Source organism: Hyalella azteca, unplaced genomic scaffold (genome assembly GCF_000764305.2).
Source record: "Hyalella azteca isolate HAZT.00-mixed unplaced genomic scaffold, Hazt_2.0.2 contig11240, whole genome shotgun sequence".
Classification (NCBI taxonomy): domain Eukaryota; kingdom Metazoa; phylum Arthropoda; class Malacostraca; order Amphipoda; family Hyalellidae; genus Hyalella; species Hyalella azteca.
The window spans coordinates 189017-204404 of record NW_025941243.1 but is presented as its reverse complement, the minus strand read 5'-3'; the positions used below and the strand labels follow the sequence as shown (position 1 = coordinate 204404).

The 15388-nt window shown below is 37.8% G+C and overlaps 1 protein-coding gene across 4 annotated transcripts in view; it reads right to left on the bottom strand.

Annotated features, from left to right (window-relative positions):
* LOC108678449 (zinc finger homeobox protein 3) overlaps window positions 1-5156 on the bottom strand; it is a 29182-nt gene extending 24026 nt beyond the window's left edge. For all 4 annotated transcript variants that reach the window (XM_018166869.2, XM_018166870.2, XM_018166871.2 and 1 more), the window contains exon 1: window positions 4908-5156. The gene's annotated coding sequence lies outside the window, so the exon portion shown is untranslated. The remainder of the gene's footprint in view (window positions 1-4907) is intronic.
* Window positions 5157-15388: the final 10232 nt, after the last annotated feature.

The following is a 15388-nucleotide window of genomic DNA, read 5'->3' as shown; positions in this document are numbered from 1 at the left end:
CCACCGCCCCTTGGTGGCGTGCGTCAAGACTCATTTTGATCTTCTTTATAGCTCGTGCTTCTGCTCGTTTCCATTCACGTTTCGGAATATTCTAGTACGAGTCGCAAGAGCGTTATTTGTTGCATTGATAATGTTCACGAGGGACGAGGGAATGTTCACATAATTTGTTAGATATCATTACATAGATACCATCAGCACAACATACGATAGCATGCTTCAACTTTAGCAGAAACACGAAGTAGGGGGCAGATTACCATTACATATTATGTAAAACATCGAAAATAACGCCAAAGTTCATGCTTCAACGACGAGCCAACAACAACACTAAAACAGCAAGACAACATCGAGCATTTAAGTGAAGAAGCGTCAACATTATACGACAAGCAATAACGATGTACGCAGCCCATGTAGCAAGGAAGTACCAGCAGCAGCAGCAACAGCAGCAGCAGCAGCAGCAGCCACAGCAGCAGCCACAGCAGCAGCAGCCACAGCATTAAGTTAATCAAGGCGCTGCTGCTGCTGTGCTTGCTCAGCTATAATGCTGCCCGAGGGAAGTGAGGGGAGTGGGGGGAGTGAGGGGAGTGAGGGGAGTGAGGGGAGGAGTGAGGGGAGTGAGGGGATAATAAAAAAAGAGGGAAGATGAGGGGATAAATAAATAATAAAACGAGGGGAAATATAAAATAAAAAATGAGGGGAAAAATAAATAAAAAAGGAGGGAATAATAAAAAAAATGAGGGGAGGGGGGGGGAGAAGTGAGGGGAAATGAGGGAGTAGAGAGGTGAGGGGAAATGAGGGGATAATAAAAAAAAAGAGGGAAGATGAGGGGATAAATAAATAATAAAACGAGGGGAAATATGAAATAAAAAATGAGGGGACAAATAAATAAAAAATGAGGGGATAAGAAAAAATGAGGGGAGCCAGGAATGCGTGGGTGAATGTGAGAGGCGAGGGGAGTGAAGGTAGCAGGTGCAGTTATTACAAATAAAATATATTAAATAATAATTGTTATAACATTTTATATTATAATATTATATTATTATAATATATATATATAAGTACTAATTGATTATAAAATATTGGTACAATATATTATTTTAATATATACTAGTACTAATTCGCAACTCCACAACTAATGATTTAACGATTAGTTGACATTTTTAATGCGCTATTAAATGTAACAAAAAACTTTGCTAACTGATAAAGTGAGAATATTCTTGTCATTTCATAAAAAGTTTTTTTTACGACCTGGCGAAGTTTGCGTACAAAACACAGCACGGAATTACGTTCGTCTTAGCCACGTCGTACTATGCGATATATAATATAATATAGTGTAAAATATTGTAATATAATATAATATAATATAATTGGGGGGGTGAGGGGGGATCCGTTTTCAACCCTCGTACCATCATTTTCAACCCAATTCTTGTTTTCAACCCACCGATTTTCTTTTCAACCAGAAAACCCTAAATTTTAACCCTCATACCTTCGTTTTCAACCATACTGCCCTTGCTTTCGACATTCATACCCTCTTTTCAACCCACCTTCCCTCATTTTCAACCTTAATACCCTCGTTTTCAACCCTTCTGCACTCGTTTTCAACCCTCTAACCCTCTTTTCAACCCTAATGCTTTCGTTTTCAACCAACTATCCTGTACTTTAACCCCATTTCAATGACCCCTTTTTTCTTTCAACCCTATGACCCTGATCCATTAGTTTCACCCCCCCGTTGAACCCCTTGTTGAACCTCCCTTCTTCAACCCCTCCTATTTAACCCCCTCACCCCCCCCACCCCCCACCGGCGTCGAAATGTTCTGGCAAAGTCCGTGGATTTTTCTTCGTTAGACGCAAGCCGTAATTTTTTCCATTAGAAATTATAATGTGGCCGTGGAGTGGACTGGTGGGGGTTAGGGGGTTAATAATGGGTTGGGGGAAGGGGGGGCTAGAATATGGAGCAGGTCCGTAGAGTTTATTACGGAAGAGGGAAGCAGGAAGTGTAAGTGAGGGAAATGCTGAGGGGAGACCGAGAGGGGAAATAGAATCTGGTATTGGGGTGTATATATACACAAAGAAATGTGTGGGTCATCCTGACACAGTTTTGTGGCCTGGTTAAAGAGCGTATCAGTGCTACAGGCAGAGTTAAAGATTAAAGAATGTATTCTTCAATATTTAACTTTGCAAGACTGTTATATTTAACTATTTATATTATATACTATTTATATTATATATTATTTAACTATTATATTATATTTCACTATTTATATATATTAAATCAGATTTGGACAATTTGATGCATATATTTTACTGAGGGTAGAGAGAGATAGAGATAAAGTACAAGCAAAGATATGAGGGAGCGAAGTGTAAACTGAGGGTAAAAAGGGAAATTTTAGATAGAAAATGTAAATATTAATTCGATTCTGAATCTTTGAGGGGAAAAGAGGGGAGTTATGAGCAAAACTGAGGGAAAAATAGCAAACATAGAGAAAAAAATGAAAATTGAGGTAAAAAAGGGAAGATTTCGGTAAAAAAAGAGGGGGAAATAGAAGAAAAAGAAGAGTGAAATTTTTGGGGAAAATCGCAAAAGAAGAGAAAATGTAGGGAAAACTGAAAATTGAAGGGGAAAAGCAAAAAATATAGAAAATTGAGGCGAAATTGAGTGCAAATTCAAAAGGCAAAGGAACATCTAATGGCGGAAAAATTGTGAAAATACAAAAAAAATATACACAACAGATTTAATGGACCTAAAGATAATTAATAACATTTAAATGGACGTAGACATTAAAACAATGGAAATGGTCATTATTCTATTATATATAACGGCGAGGATAAAGACTAATGGACAAATGTTAGGAAAATATATGTCCAGTTATGAGCTAATACAGGGATAAGTTATAATTAATTAAATAATTCATTATTATATTATAAGTCATTATTAATTCATTCATTATTATTAGTCATTATTGATTAATTCATTTACTATTATTAGTCATAATTAATTTAAAAAGACAGAAAATTCCACAAAAAGTATTCTATATTAGTTTTCTAGAGAATTTTCAATTATGATTTATATTTTAATCAAATTATTATATAATTCATAATTAAATATTATATTAATTATTATTGTAATTTTATAAACTACTTAAAAATAATATTTTAGTATAATTTATTCATGCAATACTTCCCTCTACTCTAAAAGAACAAGAATGACCCTCAGTAGCGAGGGTAGACTGGCAGTAGATGTATGCAGTAGATAGGCTGTAGATGGTAGAGGGTAGATAGGACGCTCTTAATTGGAACAAGTAGATAGCCTCTGATATATACACTCATACAAATACGTGTATCACTTTGTCCAAATTTCGACCCGCCATCTACAGTTACCATTTATTTATTTACCATATTTATTTATTTATTATATTTGAATGTTACCATTTATGATAACTTGAAAGAAAATGTGCCATAAATTGAAATTGGGGATCTTTTTTTAAAAAAAACTTCCATTCATAAAAATCCACGGCTCAAATTGTCCAAATTGTGCCCCTAACTTATATAAATACGCAATAACTTATATAAATATATTATACTTTATACGCGGTTGACTTATATGTATAATTGTGTTATAATTAGTCTAGACCCAAACATTTCTTTCAGTGTATATCCACTCTATATCATCCTATATATTATACCTGGGGCTAGGTTATATATGTCACCCTACACTCATAAAAATATATGTCATATTCTCCTAATAGTGACGCACGTGGTAGCACTGATACGCCCTAACTGCGTCAGGATGACCCATGTAAGAGCGGGAAGTGCAGTGGGTGAGGGTAATATGAGGGTAGGGTGTATGTGGGTGAGGGTAATATGAGGGTGATATGAGGCTAATATGAGGGTAACATGATGGTAATATGAGGGTAATATGAGGGTAATATGAGGGTTTTATGAGGGTAATATGAGGGTAATATGAGGGTATTATGAGGGTAATATGATTGTAATATGAGGGTAATATGAGGATAATATGAGGGTAATATGAGGGTAATATGAGGGTTATATGATGGTAATATGAGGGTAACATGAGGGTAATATGAGGGTAATATGAGGGTAATATGAGGGTATTATGAGGGTAATATGAGGGTAATATGAGGGTAATATGAGGGTAGATCGCCATATGTCAGTGCAGGATCGCATGTCTCGCTTTGCCCTCAGACGCAAAAATTGGCCACTTGCCCGGAAAACCGAGGGAAGGAAGAGGGGAAAGAGGGAAGGAAGAGGGGAAAGAGGGAAGGGGGGAGGGAATAAGTGATTGATGGAAAGGGAATTCAAAGAACGGAGAAAGTGACGAGGGGAGACGAGGGAATTAGAGGGAAGTGAAGGGACAAAAGGCCAACTTAACACAAAGGGGAAAAATGAATGAGAAATAATATAAGATTATTAATAATAAAAGTAATAAATAATAAGAGGGTAAAAACTAATCATTTATTGTTATTTAATAATGCGAGTTTTTTTATAGTTTGTGTTTCTTATTAAAAATTTTTGGCGCTTTTTTTATTCAGGATTTTGATAGGATTTGAAATTTCTTTAATGATTCGAAAATATTATATTTTAAATATGATTAAAGTTTAAATAATAGGATTTGAATGGAATTTTATTGAATTATTAAAATGGAATTTTAAATTCATTTAATGATAAATACTCTTCAACGAGACTTGCATTAAATATATAAGTTATTGGTAATATAATTATAATTTATAATATAATAATATTGTAATTTAAATAATAACGATATAATATAATATATACTAAAATTTCAGCTTCTACACCACTATACTAATATATTATTGAGTATAACTATATATAATATAACAATTATACTATGTCATTGAATAATATTAATGGTTATTAAGAACACCGACCTGCAGTTGTTGTTGCTGTTGTCATGTTGCTGCAGCATCATACTTTGTTATCACTAATGATGTTGTTGTTATCATTGATGTTGTTGTTGTTGCATGACGTCATCACCACATCACTCATATCACTAAGTGGGTCCATTAATGCGCCAGCTAACTGGTATCTGTTAACTGGCGTCCCATTAGTCACTAGTTAAGTAGCTAATTAACTATAATGGGCAGAAACAAACTACGCTGCTGGATAATTAGGTCCGGGCCCACTGAAAAAAATTAATGAGAAATTAACTTTTTGAGTAGTTATTTTCAATTAAAATAAACAGAAGCTATTAAAATATCATATAGATTATGTATGATCCATTTATAAAATTAATGAGTAAAATGGAACCGAGAATTTCATCATAAACTGTATACTTTCATCATAAACTGGATAAGTTCATCATAAACTGGATAAGTTCATCATAAATTGGATAAGTTCATCATAAACTGTATACGTTCATCATAAACTGTATACGTTCATCATAAACTGGATACGTTCATCATAAACTGTATACGTTCATCATAAACCTGTCTCTTATACACATCTAGATGTGTATAAGAGACAGGATGTAGCGTGGACGCAATGAAGTGCCGCCACGTCAGCATCCTATAACAAACTAAACTTAAGTCTCTCAAACATCATCACATGGTTTATTAATTTAGTAATGGTACTTAACAGTTCGAGTTTATTTCATTAAGTATGATTAACATTGACGTCCACAACTTCGGCTCCAATCACCGATAATAATCAGCAGAATACGCATGTACAATTTGTGTATCCGCAGAAAATGTAACTACTCAACCAATTAACGAGTATTAACTTCCACCAAAAGAAGAAAACTAAGGTTTGTTTCAGCAAAAACTAAACCTGAAAACAAGCAACTTTATTGCACTGGTACAGACAAGACAAGCGCCTTGCGAACGTAGAAAAGAACGCAACTGTGAGCAGTGGTCGCGATCAAGCTCCGACTCACAATTAAGCGGAGCAAGCAAACCGGTGCCAGGGTCAAAAACAGGAATAATTAGCCTGGAAGCCGCCAAATCATCTTTTGTTCAGCAGGAAACTATTAGGAATTTTTCTCAGCTTGCGGGCCACTACCAAAAAACGGCTCTGACCTCCTTAGTAAATGACACCCAAANTATACTTTCATCATAAACTGTACACGTTCATCATAAACTGTACACGTTCATCATAAACTGTATACGTTCATCATAAACTGGATACTTTCATCATAAACTGGATACGTTCATCATAAACTGAATACGTTCATCATAAACTGGAAACGTTCATCATAAACAGAATTCGTTCATCATAAACTGAATAAGTTCATCATAAACTGAATACGTTCATCATAAACTGGATACGTTCATCATAAACTAGATACGTTCATCATAAACTGAATACGTTCATCATAAACTAGATACGTTCATCATAAACTGAATACGTTCTTCATAAACTGGAAACGTTCATCATAAACTGAATTCGTTCATCATAAACTGGATAAGTTCATCATAAACTGAATACATTCATCATAAACTGGATACGTTCATTATAATCTGAATACGTTCATCATAAACTGGATAAGTTCATCATAAACTGAATACGTTCATCATAAACTGAATACGTTCATCATAAACTGAATACGTTCATCATAAGCTGATACGTTCATCATAAACTGAATACGTTCATCATAAGCTGATACGTTCATCATAAACTGAATACGTTCATCATAAACTGGATACGTTCACCATAAACTGGATACGTTCATCATAAACTGGATACGTTCATCATAAACTGGAAACGTTCATCATAAACTGAATACGTTCATCATAAACTGAATACGTTCATCATAAGCTGATACGTTCATCATAAACTGAATACGTTCATCATAAGCTGATACGTNTTAGCGCATAATCACAATTAACGTGTAATAACCATTAGCGCATAATCACCATTAGCGCTTAATCACCATTAGCGCATAATCACCATTAGCGCATAATCACAATTAACGTGTAATAACCATTAACGCATAATCACCATTAGCGCTTAATCACCATTTGCGCATAATCACCATCAACGCATAATCGCCATTAACGCATAATCATCATTAGCGCATAATCACCTCGAATCTAGCGCCACTATTTCTTGTCACTTATTACTACACGAATGTTCATAATTTATCCTATCCACGAATACGAATCCAAGTCACAGATCCCGTTACACGAATAAAAAATAAATACATTTATCGATTTCCCACGAATTGAAATTAATTATAATTTTCCACGAATTAAAATTAATTATCATTATTCACGACCACGAATCTATATCATGTATCAGTATCCACGTACACGCATATTTATCACAGATCTTGGCTCACGAACATGAAATACGGGGAAGAAATACGGCCACGAATAAAACCCATTTATCCCTCGGCACGAAGACGCACGGCAGTCGCGCGGTTCGTGCGGTGCGTGCGCCGCGCGCGTCCGTTGCGCCGCGTCGCCGCGCGCGCATTAATCTCGCGTCTGCATCGCCGTATTTAAAATTTTTCTCAAGTGTCCACGAAGAAAATTCTGAAGGAGGGAGGGGTTATAATAATAAAAAAATCGGGGCAGGGAAGGGCCCGGGGGCGGGGCCAGCAAGCGCGAGTGGGCGGGGCTTTGACGCCTTAAAAAGAGCGCGTGGGCGGAGCCTCGGCGCCTTAAAAAAGAGTGAGTGGGCGGGGCCTCGGCGCTCGAATATTCGTCTATGCTAAAACCTTTCAAATTGAGCACCGCGCGACCGACTGATATTAGCGCGCACGAACCGACGCACGCACGCACGAACTAACCGACGTACACACGCGCGCGCACCGTGTGCGTCGCTGTCGCGCACACACACGCGCACGCACACGAGCGTCAGAGTGTCCGCGCTAATGGATACTTTGACGCGTCGGGACACGGCCGTGCGTGTATGCGCTGTTTGGTGTATATTTTGTGCATGCGTGTGTGTGTCTTGTTTCTGCGTGCATTTATGTGTGCGTGTGCTTGCGTGTGTCTTTCAAGTGTCGCGGTTTGACAATTTCTCTAACTTAGTAACCCAGATTAAGGGTTCTTTCTAACTTAGTAACCCTGACTATATAATGTTTCTCTCTGACTTAGTAACCCCGTCTGAGGGTTCTCTCTAACTTGGTAACCCTAACTAAGGGTTCTCCCTAACTTAGTAACCCTGACTAATTAAGGGTTCTCTCTAACTAAGTAATTCTGACCAAGGGTTCTTTCAAACTTGGTAACCCTAACTGTATATAAGGGTTCTATCTAACTTAGTAACCCCGACTAAGGAATTTTTTTAACTTAGTTACCCTGACTAAGGGTTATCTCTAACCTAAAAACCATGACTAAAGGTTATCTCTAACTTAGGGGGTATCTCTAAAGGTTAGTAACCCTGACTAAGGGGTTTCTTTATTTTAGTAACCCGGACTATGGGTTCTCTCTAACTTAGTAAGCCCGACTAAGGGTTCTCTCTAGCTTAGTAACTCCGACTAAGGGTTCTCTCTAACTAGTAACCCTACTATAAGGTTTCTCTCTAGCTTAGTAACCCTGACTAAAGGTTATTTCTAACTTAGTTACCCCGACTAAGGTTTCTCTCTAACTTAGGAACCCCGACTAATGGTTCTCTCTAACCTAGTAACCCCGACTAAGGGTTTTCTCTAACTTAGTAACCCTGACTAAGGTTCTCTCTAACTTACTAACCCCGACTAAGGGTTCTCTGTAACTAAGTAACCCCGGCTAAGGGTTCTCTCAGACTTAGTAGCCCCGACTAAGGGTTTTCTCTAACTTAGTACCCTGACTAAGGGTCCTCTCTTACTTAGTATCCCCGACTATAAAGGGTTCTCTCTAACATAGTACCCTGACTATAAGGGTTCTCTCTAACTTAGTAACCCCGACTAAGCGTTCTCTCTAACTTAGTAACCCAGACTGAGGGTTTTCTCTAACTTATAGTAACCCCGACTAATGTTCTCTCTAACTTTGTAACCCCGACTGAGGGTTCTCTCTAACTAAGGGATCTTTCTCTCCGACTAAGGGTTCCTTCAGCCTGCATGCAAATTTCGATGCACTTCCCGCTCTTACATGGGTCATCCTGACGCAGTTAGAGCGTATCAGTGCTACGCTCTCACTGCTGCGTGCTGTGGGGGAGAAAGCGGGGCACAATTTGGACATGTGAGCCGTGCGTTTTATGAGTGTATATAATGAGGATAATGGCGCGCAAGAGTGATTTGCATAATTTTTTGCCTTGAATTTTTTTTTGCATTCGTAAATATTTTTATTTATATTTATTTTTGCCTATTCTTCGTTGGCATCATGATGCACGACAACAAAATTCCCCCCTCCTCCAGTAAAAAAATAAGTACCTAATATTTGTTCTCGAGTAACACTGGCTAATATTAGAGTGGGCCACGCAAGCATTTATTGAGTGGGTTAAATATGGCCGTGGCGCACACCTCCCCCTCTAATTAGAGCTCAGTATCGGCGCGCAGTTAAAGAGTGAGAAGTGAGTGGGGGGGAGTGGGGGGGGAGTGGGGGGAGTGGGTTAATTACACCTGCTCGGACACCTGTAAAAAAACCCACCGTTCAACACTTTAAACAAAAAACACGTGTAATGGCGGGAGAAATCATGCATCTGCCCATAAGGTGGGCATGATAGACTGGTGTGTGCTGCATGGTAGGTGGGTTTGTGAGTGGTAGGTGGGTTGGTGAGTGGTAGGTGGGTTGGTGAGTGGTAGGTGGGTTGGTGAGTGGTAGGTGGGTTGGTGAGTGGTAGGTGGGTTGGTGAGTGGTAGGTGGGTTGGTGAGTGGTAGGTGGGTTGGTGAGTGGTAGGTGGGTTGGTGAGTGGTAGGTCTGTCTCTTATACACATCTAGATGTGTATAAGAGACAGGTGGTAGGTGGGTTGGTGAGTGGTAGGTGGGTTGGTGAGTGGTAGGTGGGTTGGTGAGTGGTAGGTGGGTTGATGAGTGGTAGGTGGGTTGGTGAGTGGTGGGTGGGTTGATGAGTGGTAGGTGGGTTGACAAGTGGTAAGTGGGTTGACAAGTGGTAGGTGGGTTGATGAGTGGTAGGTGGGTTGATGAGTGGTAAGTGGGTTGACAAGTGATAAGTGGGTTGACAAGTGGTAAATGGGTTGACAAGTGGTAAGTGGGTTGACGAGTGGTAAGTGGGTTGACAAGTGGTAGGTGGGTTGATAAGTGGTAGGTGGGTTGATAAGTGGTAAGTGGATTGATGAGTGATAGGTTGGTTGACAAGTGAGTCGACAAATGGTAGGTGGTAGCTTGCATGAAACATACACATACATAAATTACAAGCTCAATTGTAAGATAAAATTGTATCGAAAATATGCGTTCAAACGGCAACTGTAACACGAAATTGTGTCTAAAATGAGCGTTCAAACGGCAACTGTAACACGAAATTGTGTCTAAAATGAGCGTTCAAACAGCAACTGTAACACGAAATTGTGTTGAAAATGAGCGTTCAAACGGCAACTGTAACACGAAATTGTGTCGGAAATGAGCGTTCAAACGGCAACTGTAACACGAAATTGTGTCGGAAATGAGCGTTAAAACAGCAACTGTAACACGAAAAAATCTTTCATGACTCGTTGGTTCGAATGTGGCTTATTGGTTCGAAAAATCACTGCATGAAAGTGGTGCATTAAATAATGGTAAATTGAATCGGTTCGCGTAATTGGTTCAAGAACATTTTTCCATACTTTTTGTTCACTGAAATTGCACGAACCGATTTTGTGATCACAACATTTTTGTCTGTATGATTTTTTTTTATTTCGATTTGCTTCTGTTATCGAAAAATTTTTAATTTCAGAAGAAAACTTAGGAACATATTTTGATGACATTTTATTATGTATAAACAATTTTATTTTCCCGACCCATGTTAATCATGTTTAAGCATGACATGCTACTGTACTTAGTTATCACTAAAATTATTTAATTAGGTTATGTCGATTACATGATGATGTTATGATTATGATTACTTAGATGTATGAAAATTACGACGAAAATTGATATTTTATCTAAATGATTATCAATGTTTACACGCTGAATAAAATGAATACGATGAATAATGAACATGCATATTCATGATCACATGAATTTGATTTAATTTAAAACTAAAATTTCAAAAATCATTTAATTACTGATGAAGAATATCTGAAAAATTACTTCCTGAGAATTAGAATTTCATAATAATAATAATAATAATAAATAAATATCTTTATTGAATAAATACTAATAAAGATAACAAATAATAATAATAATAAAGATATATTTATATCTTTCACCGTATTTGTGCTTCAACGCGGGAAATATATCTCTCATACAAGTGATGAAAATGTATGGCTGTGTTGTATACATACGGTAAATGAATGGCTGTGTCCTATTCACACAGTAAATGTATGGTTGTGTTGTATGCACACAGTAAATGTATGGCTGTGTTGTATACATACAGTAAATGTATGGCTGTGTTGTATGCACACAGTAAATGTATGGCTGTGTTGTATGTACACAGTAAATGTATGGCTGTGTTGTATTAACACAGTAAATGTATGGCTGTGTTGTATTAACACAGTAAATGTGTGTCTGTGTAGTGTGCGGATTCATACGAGGAAGTCCCGCGGATTTTCGTGTTTCGGTCCCGTCAATCGCGGGCCAATTTCCGGCTCCGTAAATCCGCAGGCATTTCCGGTGTATAAATCCTGTCTTTTATAATCCTATAATCGGGATTTATGTATAAAAAATCCTGGTTATGTTTGATTCAATTATGATAATTATTCATTTTAAAATAATTTATAAATATAAGCGCGTTGCCGAAAAATAACGAAAATAAAATATTAACTGTTAATGCTGCTGAATTATTGATAAATGAAATTGATTGAACAATAAAACTTTTTCTGAGATGTTTAAAAATTATTCTAGATGAAGTGAAAAATCTGAAAAATTTAAATATTATTTTTGTATTTCAGTTGGATAATTGAAGTTATTTTTTTAAAAAATCGGCATAAAATTGTTAAAATTGAACTTTGTGATGTGATAATTGGATTAATTCGATGATTATTAAAATAGATTATACGTGGATTAACAATTTAAAAGCATAGAAAACGTTAAATTCAGTCTATTTTCATCGAAATTGTAAATAAATAGACTTTAAATATTTTTCAATAAATATAGATTTGAATTGATGATTGTACTAATGTTCAATAAATTTTTTTCAAATGGTCATAGAGCAGGTTTTGAGTAAACTTATTTTATTTATATATGATAATATAAAATCTATATAATTACTTATACGATACGTGTAGTAATACTTATCATATACGTATCATCCACATGAATTACTTCCATTATATAGCTTCGTCCACTGGCAAACACGCAACACTTAATGTCACTTTAGGTCACTTGATTATGCTCAATAAAACTTTAATGTTAAATTTGCCCTCTAAGTTTTTTTTTTCATCCATCCACTACTCGTTATTCACATCGACATAACAAACGTTATTTTACCGCTGTTATTTCTTATCCACAGTTTTAATAACTTTAATAACTCAACTTTATACGTAAGTTACATTTATAAACTTTATATCTTACACGCAACTTCGATATTTCAAATTTGTACAAGTATAAGTTTACTAAATCAACTTTGTTCGTTGCACGGAACTTTACCAAGTCAATTTCGTTCGTTATTCGTAACTTTACTAAGTCAACTCTATAGTTTACATAAAACTTGGTATCTCAACTTTATACATAAAACTTTGAACGTAACTTTAATGAGTTTATTGATTAAAATATACGTAATTTCAATGACTCAACTCATTAGGTTACATGTAACTTGAAGAATTCAACCTTATACGCTACGTGTAACTTTAAAGTTTATCTATACGAGACTTTTCGTGAATGTATGAAAGTACGAAAGTTTGACGTACGAAGTAAGTTGAGTGACCGAATCTTTTATCGTTCAAGCTGCCGTTAAAAAATTTTGAAGAATTTTATCGCACGAAAGTTGAGTTTCAACGGAGTTTACATTTTCAACGCAAAAATGAAAACATTTCAACGCATGTTTCCAGCTGTTTCTCAAATAGCGGCAACTGTTTTACAAACGTCTGTTACTGTTTTACAAACGGTAACGGTTTTACAAACGGCAACTGTTTTACAAACGGCAACTGTTTTGCAAACGGCAACTGTTTTACAAACGGCAACTGTTTTACAAACGGCAACTGTTTTACAAACAACGGCAACTGTTTTACAAACGGCAACTGTTTTACAAACGGCAACTGTTTTACAAACAACGGCAACTGTTTTACAAACGGCAACTGTTTTACAAACGGCAACTGTTTTACAAACAACGGCAACTGTTTTACAAACGGCAACTGTTTTACAAACGGCAACTGTTTTACAAACGGCAACTGTTTTATAAACGGCAACGGTTTTACAAATAACGGCGAATGTTTTAAAATCGTACAGTTTTACATTTTTTTAAACGTCTGTAACCGTTTTGGAACTTAGGCAGTTTTATAAAAATCAGGATTTATTTCAGTATTGTTCTATTTCATGGAAAGCAGGATTTATTTTATTAGTTTGTTGTTTGTCAAACCAAAATAGCTGCACCAAAGCTATAGCTGTTTTAACAGCAACAATCCAGGACCGAAAGTTCGATTTCTAATTTCGACCCGGAAACGAAATCAAGATCCGCAACATTTAACCCAAATTCCCAAATTAGGTAAAAACCCTAAACGTTAAACAATTTTCAATAAATCACTAAGTAATTACAAAGTAAAGAAGGTAAGTAGCGGCACAAATTCCTAAGTAACCTTGAAACACGCATAAAAATTGCTGCATCTGCCCAGGTGCGAGCCTTAATTCACTGCTTAGGCGCCTTAGCAAACGCGCTCATTAAGTCTAAGGTCAACAAATGTCCTTAGCTGCTTCAACACAACACAAACACAGGATTTTTCAACACAAGTCCGTCATGAGTGACGTTGAAAGTTGAATTCAAATGGATTTCAACGTCGCAACTGAACAAGGAAGGCGGCGCGGGCGGAGTGTCACGAGCGCAGCGACGCACAACCTCCTCCCGTGACGGCCGCCGCCAGACTGAGCCTTGGGGGCTGGTGCTGTCCGCTACGAATAATACACCACTGAGCCATTGCCTGCCCCTCTAATGAACGAATATACACCACTGAGCCATTGCCTGCCCCTCTAATGAACGAATATACACCACTGAGCCATTGCCTGCACCTCTAATGAACGAATTAACCATTACTACCACTACTACCTCACCATCACCATCACTACCAGTGCACCTCTCATACCCTACCATCACCACCACCACCACCACATCACCACCACCAATGAATGCTAATCAATACCCCGCTGGGGTGATTAGCACACCGTAATTGCTACGCCGCATCCCGGCCACACTCGCCCATAAAAACCTGAATTAAATACAACCTCCCGTGGGCGCCGTATCACTGATACAACCTCCCGTGGGCACCGTATCACTGATACAACCTCTCGTGGGCACCGTATCACTGATACAACCTCCCGTGGGCGCCGGGCACCGTATCATTGATACAACCTCCCGTGGGCACCGTATCACTGATACAACCTCCCGTGGGCGCCGTATCACTGATACAACCTCCCGTGGGCGCCGTGCACCGTATCACAGGTTGTATCAGTGATACGGTGCCCACGGGAGGTTGTATCAGTGATACGGTGCCCACGGGAGGTTGTATCAGTGATACGGCGCCCACGGGAGGTTGTATCAGTGATACGGTGCCCGGTGCCCACGGGAGGTTGTATCAGTGATACGGCGCCCACGGGAGGTTGTATCAGTGATACGGTGTAATTCGGGGCGTATTTTTAGGGATAAAAAAATCAAATAAAATAATTAATAAAATTAATAGATTAATTTTAAGGGATAAAAATAAAAGGGCGTATTTTTCGTGATACAAAAGCAAACAAAAGAATTAATAAAATAAATTTTCAAGGGAAAAAAAAAACTAAGCGGGCTGAAGGCCATGCGCATATATATTCATGCGCATGCAAATTACATGCGCAAGGTTGCGCCAAAATGCGCGGATCTTGCGCAGGATAAACTATAGAGCCTCCTGCCCGTATTAATGCGTATATCACAGCGGCGTGTAGGCGAATAATACGCCCGTATTATGACGTATATCACAGCGGCGTGTAGGTGAGTAACACGCCCGTATTATGGCGTATATCACAGCGGCGTGTAGGTGAGTAACACGCCCGTATTATTGCGTATATCACAGCGGCGTGTAGGTGATTAACACGCCCGTATTATGGCGTATATCAAAGCGGCGTGTAGGTGAGTAACACGCCCGTATTATTGCGTATATCACAGCGGCGTGTAGGTGATTAACACGCCCGTATTATTGCGTATAACACA